Below are 8,479 nucleotides of genomic sequence, written 5' to 3'. Positions count from 1 at the left end.
AATCCGCGGGAAGCTTCTTGCCCCGCCCTTGGCCAATCGTGAGTCCTTCCTTACTCAATCCTTCCCATTGGTCAACTCCCACCCAATAGCGAGTCGCTTCTTGCTCCGCCCCGGCCAATCACGAGTCTCAGGGGCGTGTCTTCGGCCTGCTTAACTGTGTGTGCTTGCCATGCCTGACTTCCGGTTGGGTTTTATTGTTTATTTGGTTTAATTAATGGGCATTTAAATGTGGGATTCTAACTAGTGTCTATGGTGTGGTGCCAAAAGGGACAACGGATAAATCACATAGGGTAAGACGAACAGGGATAATCTACCCTTATGCCTGAGGCTCGTTAACATGCCCCGCCTCCTCGTGGCAGGGACAAATATAACAACTTAATCCGAACACTGTTTACACAGGTCCTCTACTTATTGTACATCTAAATGGTTCTTCTACACAACAATCGGAGCATGATATCTACACAAAGCTACCTGACTCTACATATCACTACCCCCACAAACATAACACAGGCTCCCCTTCCCCTCCCCCAGCCCCCCCAGCCCCCCCACCCCCCTGCAGGATAGGAAGAACGTATTTCACCCCACTGCAGGATCATGGCATAGATGTCATACACATGTGTGTGCGTTTTTACTAGGTAGCGGGGAGGTACCATACAAGCAAGATGGTGGGGGCGCTTCAGGCTGTGGTGCCGGCAGTCCTACAAACAAGTCGCCCGACTTACGACTTCCCCCCCCCCCCACCTCCCCCCCCCCGCCGTACACCTCTTGGCCTCGTGACAGCCAAACAGCTCCTTATGCTGTCGTCCCGCCGGAGGGGGTCTCCACACACCAGGCTCTGTCGCTTCAGGCTTCCATACAGCCTCACTGGTCGCCGGAAGTCCCATACCCCAGGGCACCCAAACAGACCCCCACCACCGACGAGCTCCAATTTCCAGACACCACTGGCTGCCAGGGGTAATTACCGCAGAGGGGACCGCGGTCATCGCTCCTCCAGAGCTTGATCCATACCTGCGGACACGCACGCCCTCCCCACCCACAAAATCCACAAAAACATTTCCTCTCCACTGCCATTGAATTCTCAACCACATATTTCCAGAGAAGATGTCACAAAAATGTTTCCAAACGTTGCTGCCATGGCCTGCCATTATGTGAAATCCCCGTTCACATTTTAAAACCACTTTTCTAAACACATTAATCACTCATTCTCAATTTCCAACCTCACGACCACATGAAAACACAAAACCTCGGCACATAAACAAATGCCACACACTAGACTCTGTGGCACACATTCGATCCCTCCCTCCCTCCCCCACCCACCACCCCCACTCCACCGGCCATGCAATCACTCTCACCCGCCTCCTATACCAAATTCCATGTCCTAATTTACATAAGCAAGTCCTGAAGCCTGGGACAGTACACATCAAGGCCTTACCCCTACCTTGATGTGCAGGTATTTGCCTTTTTTTTGCAACACCACACCTGCACACCACCAACAATGAACATCACGTGGCCTCATAACATTAACAGCAAAAGGGCGTCGGTGTTCTGTAGACTTTAAGAAAAAGGAAAAATAAACAAAAGAAAGGTCCTATTTGGTATTTGGCAAATCACAGCCGAACTGACATTGACATTGTCAATATTGTCATTGTCATTGATAGTCAGGCAGATAGGTGTATCCATCATAAGAATTGTGGGTTTAGACGTACAAGCATGAAATTTGGCACAGTCATAGATAATAATCTAATGAATAATTCCAGATATGGACCCACCGCGAAAACGTCCTATGGTAGCCATGGCGGCCATTTTACAAAATGGCCGTTTTTACCGCGATTATTTTTTACCGGACGACACAAATGCTTCTTTATGTTCTAATGAAATGACTCTAGATACACATATATGCCATAATTGTATTCTCCAAATGACCACAATTTGCATTTGTGTTGCCAGCAATGTCAATTAACCCACCAAGCACTGTAACGGTAACTTATATTACTAGATAGTTCCAGTTTGATCTTGTTTATACGTCACAATTTTCTCCACCACACTGGCACAAAGCGGTACATTTCAAACTAGCTTGTTTGCACTTGCATCGTCCCTTGCAACCCTTTTTGCATTTACAACAAATCAGCTCCCTTGATGAAATGCTGGCTTCAGGAAGCATGGACCACAGGGGTTTCCAGTTGTGGGGATCGATCCATCCCCAATCCCCAGGTGAGGGCAGATCCATAACAACCGTGAGCATGTTTCCCCAGCAGTGGCCACCCGTGTACACAGCCCTCTTGATTTGTTGTACCAGGGCTCCTCTGGTAGGGGGAATAGCTTGCATGGCTCGTCCTTTCTTCGTGAAGAGTGCCTGTCGAGCTTCGTCTATGTTGACGAGATTGCTGGTGCGATCGTAGAGAAGAATGGTGAACCGCTCGAGCACTGCCACAACGTCATCAGAGATGTCTGCTGTCCCCGTGGAGAGATGAACTAACGCTGGCGTCAATTCGTCAAATACTTTCCAGTTATCCCAGGCTGTATTCTTGCCCCGTGTATTAAATGACGAGACTGTGTCACACCCTGTGTATGCATGGAACATCGGGAGGGCCTGTGACTTATCTGGTCCGAGGAATGCTGCAATTTCATGTGCTGGAATATACCTGAAGTGCTGGCCTGTCCCAAAGGCCACCCAAAGCTCCTGGAATTTGAGTTTGGTTGTTGCTGCCACAGCCAATACCACTATATCTGTATCCACCGTACGCAGAAGAATTTTCTGAAATCCATCACGGACTGCATCCGCGAGATGTATCATCATTCGTGTATCAGCCTGCCATTCCCGTCATCAAGGCGTCCTAATTCTAGTGGCATCGGTAATTCGTGAAGTTCATTGAAACGTCTGATGTTGAAGGCAATGGTAGAATAACCAACTCCAACATCGTGCCGTTTTGATTCTGCTGGGCATTGCAAACTTTCTCGTGTGATTTTTTGGCACAAAACGCACTTGTTCCAATCCGTCTGTACCTGCGCCTTTGATTGTCCAGGTTGCAGTGGATCCACTAGCTGATAACTCTTAGACATTTCGCTGTTCGAAACACCAACTGAAAAAAAAGATAAGATACGATAACAAGTTGCAATAAATAAATAAAAACTTTATTTAATTTGCACTTTATTTAATTTGCTAATTTGCACTAATTTGCATTAAAATGATACGTGGGACATTTTTTCAACTATTTAACATAGCAAATCATTTTCTACACATTTTTTCCTTTCTATAGACACCAATGAGAAGTATATTTTGGGGGGTGCACGAGACCCGTATCTAGCCACTAGACTAAAAGCGGCCATTTTGTAAAATGGCCGCCACGGCTACCATAGGACGTTTTCGCGGTGGATCCATATCTGGAATTATTCATTAGACTATTATCTATGACTGTGCCAAATTTCATGCTTGTACGTATAAACCCACAATTGTTACACCTATCTGCCTGACTATGAGTATGACATTGACGAGGCGATGCAACACATTTCCCGAAATGACCGACTTTCGTTTGCCCACAAACGTGACGACATGTTCGACATCTTTTTTGCAATTCAGTGTATACTATACGAATCGTGGTAAGAAAGCAGATACTCTATTGTGCAATTGTACATTTATGTGACTGTGAGCTTCGACCCACTTACAGTTACAGTGTGCCCGAGGAGCCGGAGGGTGTTGCTTTATATTCTTCTTCTTCCTCGTACTCGACGTCGGCGTCTTCGTCTGCCTCTTCTTCTTCTTCTTGGCGTCAAGTTCCTGGAAAGGGAAGTTATATTTTCTTTTATTCTTTCATGATGTTACCCCGCGTCATGTCCATCGATTTTATATATATATAATTATAAACCGAAAAGTTTTATATAAATATCCTTCAAAAAAAAGACAACATTTAGATTTACGATCGGTTGAATGTGACGTCACGACAACGAACGGTGGACGATTTCAAATGCATTAATTAGCTTTTCAGTGATTAGTTATTGATTAATTGGTTTAGATTCAAAAGGGTGGAGGCCCGGGTGGACCGGGGCGTCTGTCCAGACGTCTTTAGCTTGAAGGCTCATTTTCCGCAGCGCAACACTTGCGGGGGCCCAGGCTCGAGGATTCGAACCTTTGCAGTTTGCAGCTCTCGAGTCTCATCGTTGATACGTCATCGTGGCCCGCCTTAGCCCGGTGTACCACGACGCCTCCACCGATTGGAGCTCACTTGTAACATGCATTTAACCCCCATGTGATTGATCTAGTTAGGCAGCTTAGCAATAATTTCTTGGGGAACGACTTTACAAAAGTACCATTTTTATTTTCGTGCTTCATTGGACCATATGCAATAGTATTACTATTAGGACCGGAGGCAAGACATATACAGCGTTTGACTTTTGCACAAACACGACTCGCACAGCATAATATTAATATTGAAGGAGCCCGTGCTCCTGCATGAGACGGACGAAGTGACGTCCGTCTGTCTGTCCGTCCATCTGTCCGTCCGTTCGAAGGTACCGCATAAATGGCTGAACCGATCGCAACAATATTTTGGGTGGGTAATCCTGGGATCTCCTGGAGTAAAATAGGCTATTGAAGGAGCTCGGGCTCCCACGTCGATCGGAAGAATGGACGCGACAAAAAGCTGGAATTCGTCCGAGTTGCTTTATTCAAACAAAACACTCAGGTACTCTGAAAAGCCCGTTTATCGGGCAGCAATATATATACACACATTATCCCGGAGCGTTTGCCCAGGAAATGCGAGAGGGGGCGTGGCCGAGCGTCCTGGCTGCGGCCTGGCAAGTTGAGCGCGAGCCTGCCCGGGCATGCTCGGGCGTCCCGACCGAGGCCTGGCAAGTTGAGCGCGGGCCTGCCCGGGCGTCCTGGACGAGCCCGGCATGGTGATCGCTCCGCGTCCTTGATAGGTGCAAGGCGATTGTGAAAACCCAGCGGTAGCTGCTACACACGTCCCCCCAGAATCGACTTGCACCGGCAGGGTCAATTTGAGGGGGGTCCTGATGACCCGGCCGAAGCGACCCCTGGCGGGTCGTGGGGGGGGGGGTCCAGTGTGGTGGTGGGTGGTCGAGTGGGGGGCACCGTGGACGGGGGGCGGCCTCGCCGCGGCGGAAGGGCCACCCGTGGTGGTTGGTCGACGTCCACGTGCGTCGGCTTGAGGCGGTCCACCGCAATCCGGTCCGACCTGCCGCCGATGTCGATGACGAACGACTTGTCGTCCCGTCGCAGGACCCAGAAGGGCCCGTCGTACGGCGGCCGGAGTGGCCCCCGATGTGCGTCGTGACACACAAAAACATACTCCGCTGTGCGAAGTGCTGGGGGGATGTAGGACTGGGGGTCACCATGGTGGGATGTTGGCACGGGGGCAAACCGTCGGGCGGCCTCCTGGAGGTCCGAGCGCTGGTGAGCTGCGGACCAGGGACTGGTAGCGTCGGGCACGAATTCGCCCGGGACGCGTAGCGCCTGGCCGTAGACAAGCTCGGCGGTGGATGCCTGGAGGTCCTCCTTGAGGGCCGTGCGGAGGCCCAAAAGGACCCACGGCAGCCGGTCGGCCCAACCGCTGTCTTGAAGGCCGTCCATGAGCGCGGCCTTCATGGAGCGGAGGAATCGCTCGCACAACCCGTTTGCTTGGGGGTGGTAGTACGGTGGAGCTTGACCCCCAGGTTGCGGGCGACTGCGCCCCACAGCTCGGAGGTGAACTGTGGTCCGCGGTCTGACGAGATGTCCGCCGGTGCGCCGAAGCGGGCGACCCAGGTGGCGATGAAAGCCTGCGCCATGTCGGCGGTGGTGATGGAGACGAGGGGAACGGCCTCCGGCCACCTGGTGGTCCTGTCCACCATGGTGAGCAGGTGTGTGAACCCCCGTGACGGGGGGAGGGGGCCCACCAGATCCACGTTGACGTGGTCGAAACGTCGTTCGGGCACGGTGAAAGGTGCCAGCGGGGCCTGGGTGTGTCGTTGGAGGTACTGACTTCTATAGGGAGGCCCCATCACCCTCCCCCATCACCCTGCCATCACCCTGCCATCACCCTCCCATCACCCTCCCATCACCCTTTATTGGACCATTTGACTTCTATAGGGTTGGTTTTCTAAAGATTATATCAAGATATTAACTTATATCAAATAAGTCTTTTAAGGTGAAAGCGCGATGACGTCACCACGTCACGCGGCACGAATGCGCGCCTGTATCGTTGGAGGTATTGACTTATTTAGGGTTGGTTTTCTAAGGCTGTAGGCCGCACCTCATTTTGTCAAATAAAGTGGTATTCGGGTGGTTCCGGTATTTGGGACCGCAGGGACGGAAAGTGCAGGTACGGGGTGCTTGGCACTCCCCAGCCGGCCCGCTCTGAAGGTTCGGATCGGGACACCGGGATTCATTCCGGTCACCCGGTCGGCCCGGAGGTGGGGGTGCGGGGCCTGTCACGGAACGTCAAAACAAACGGCCTGCCGGGGCCGCCCGAAAGTCGGGCGTGAGGGGCGCGTCCACTAATGGAACGCCTCTCGCTTCCCAGATCGAGGGCCACGTGGTCAGGAGAACCTCGTCCCTTCTGGTTGCCCTGCCGTCCCACCGGGAGCGCTGGCAGGGTGTACTTCAAACTAAGCTTAAGTGTCAAGTGTTAAGTTCCTCCTTGCCCTCGCAAGGGAAAGGCTAGGGTCAAGCTCTTCCAAATTTCCAAACACTAGAAATCGGACGTCTCAAATTAATTAACTAATTTGTTAATACATCTCAGTCGCCCGCGACCTCTCTAGCGCGGGCGTCGGACCAGTTCATTTCCGGGCGACCGGGCCGAGTATCGGCTCGGCCGTGGCCGAAGCCGTTGATTCCGCCATAGCACGCTAACGCGTAGGCTCGCGCGTCCCCGGTCCGCCGGGGCTCCGCGGGTGTCCTACCGTGCCCACGTCGCCATGCTCCCTGAATAAGAGAGTCAGACGTGGTGCCCGGGGACGGAGGTCGCTGTCTAAACATGGTAGCGCTAGGCCAGTGGGACCGCCGGGACCCACGTGCACTCACAAGTTGTTTTGTGCTAATAGCATCCTCTAAAGCATATATCTTCAAAAAAAGTTAATGATCGTGTCCCTTTAAGCTTAAGGGCAATTCCCCTTTCTAAACAAAGTTCATTTTCAGTAATCCCCCTCGAAGTTTTTCTTGGTCTCTTCCTCCTCCTTTCCCCCATTGGTGTCCAAAACATGGCTTCTTTAGTCAAATGTCCCTCTTGCTTTCTAATATGTCTTACCCATCACCATCTTTGTTTTTTGCCCTTGCCACAATATCTTTCTCTTGGCCTCCTCCACATGTACTAATTTCTTACCTTCTTTGGCCAGAAAAATCTTTAAAATCCTTCTAAAACATCCATCGTGAAAAAAAAAAAAATAGCCTAACTTTAATTTGATGGAAGCGTTGATGCCGGTGTGATATTTTTCTTATTCATGACTGGCAAAACAAACATCTTTATGCAGCAACAACAACAAAATTGGAAACGAGCAATATGTAAACCACATTATGTCGCAGACCCACTTAATGTTGGCACGGAGCAGGTGCGACGGCACGCCGACCATATGGATACACTGCTGCACATTGTCATAATAAGTGCGATATACAGGCTCTTGATGGTCAGCAAGTCGATTTCCACTATGTGCTTATGGGCATATTATTCATGTCGTTTGCTGCAGGACAGCAATGTTGTAAAAGCTGTGGTAAATTTGTCCAGATGTATTGTCTTTCGGAACAAATCGGGGAGTGATGGCAAAATTAAGGCCCTTCTGCAATAAGCTGGTTTGTGCCTCCGAGAGCTGCGTACTCGACCGGTTAACCACCCACCGGTTCCGAAGAATGTTCACGTCAACGACGGGAGTCATGCGATGTGTGGTTTCATCAACCAATGCTGTGAACTTTCGTTGATGTCGTTTCCCCATCGATGTCCGAGTGTGCTCCGCGAAAGTGTGAGCTCTCCGTTGTATTCGGTCCCATAACTCGACAGGTAGTCTTGGCGCAATAGTACGAGCCAACCGTTGCACCTGGTCATACCGTTTAGCGAGGCGATGGTGGCAGTTTGAAATGCGCAAACGAAGAAACCTCCGTCCTGTTGCCTGCGGACAAAGGACGGGCAACGGTGCTCATGGATCGTCTTGTATACACAAACAAAATGCAGGATATGTTGGCGGACCAAAGTACTTATGAACGGTTAACCGCAGATCCAACGAAGAAGGAGGAACGAAGGTTAAACTCAATGCTTGCCAGATTAAAAGCGACTGGGAGATTATCAGCTGCGGCATACAAACGTCTGTACAGCAGTAAGGGCGTGGCTCCCAGGGCCTACGGGCTACCGAAAGTGCACAAAGAGGGATTTCCGCTCCGGTTAATCGTTTCCTGTATTAATGGTCCATCATATGCGCTATCCAAGTTTTTGGCAAACATTTTGAAGCATTTGGTGGGGACGACAGAGCGAACTGTACACAATAGCACAGCATTTGC

The sequence above is a fragment of the Myxine glutinosa genome, chromosome 1, assembly GCF_964187855.1.
Source record: "Myxine glutinosa chromosome 1, kmMyxGlut1.1, whole genome shotgun sequence".
Lineage (NCBI taxonomy): Eukaryota > Metazoa > Chordata > Myxini > Myxiniformes > Myxinidae > Myxine > Myxine glutinosa.
The sequence above is the reverse complement of the archived record's forward strand: the minus strand, read 5'-3'. Positions refer to the sequence as shown.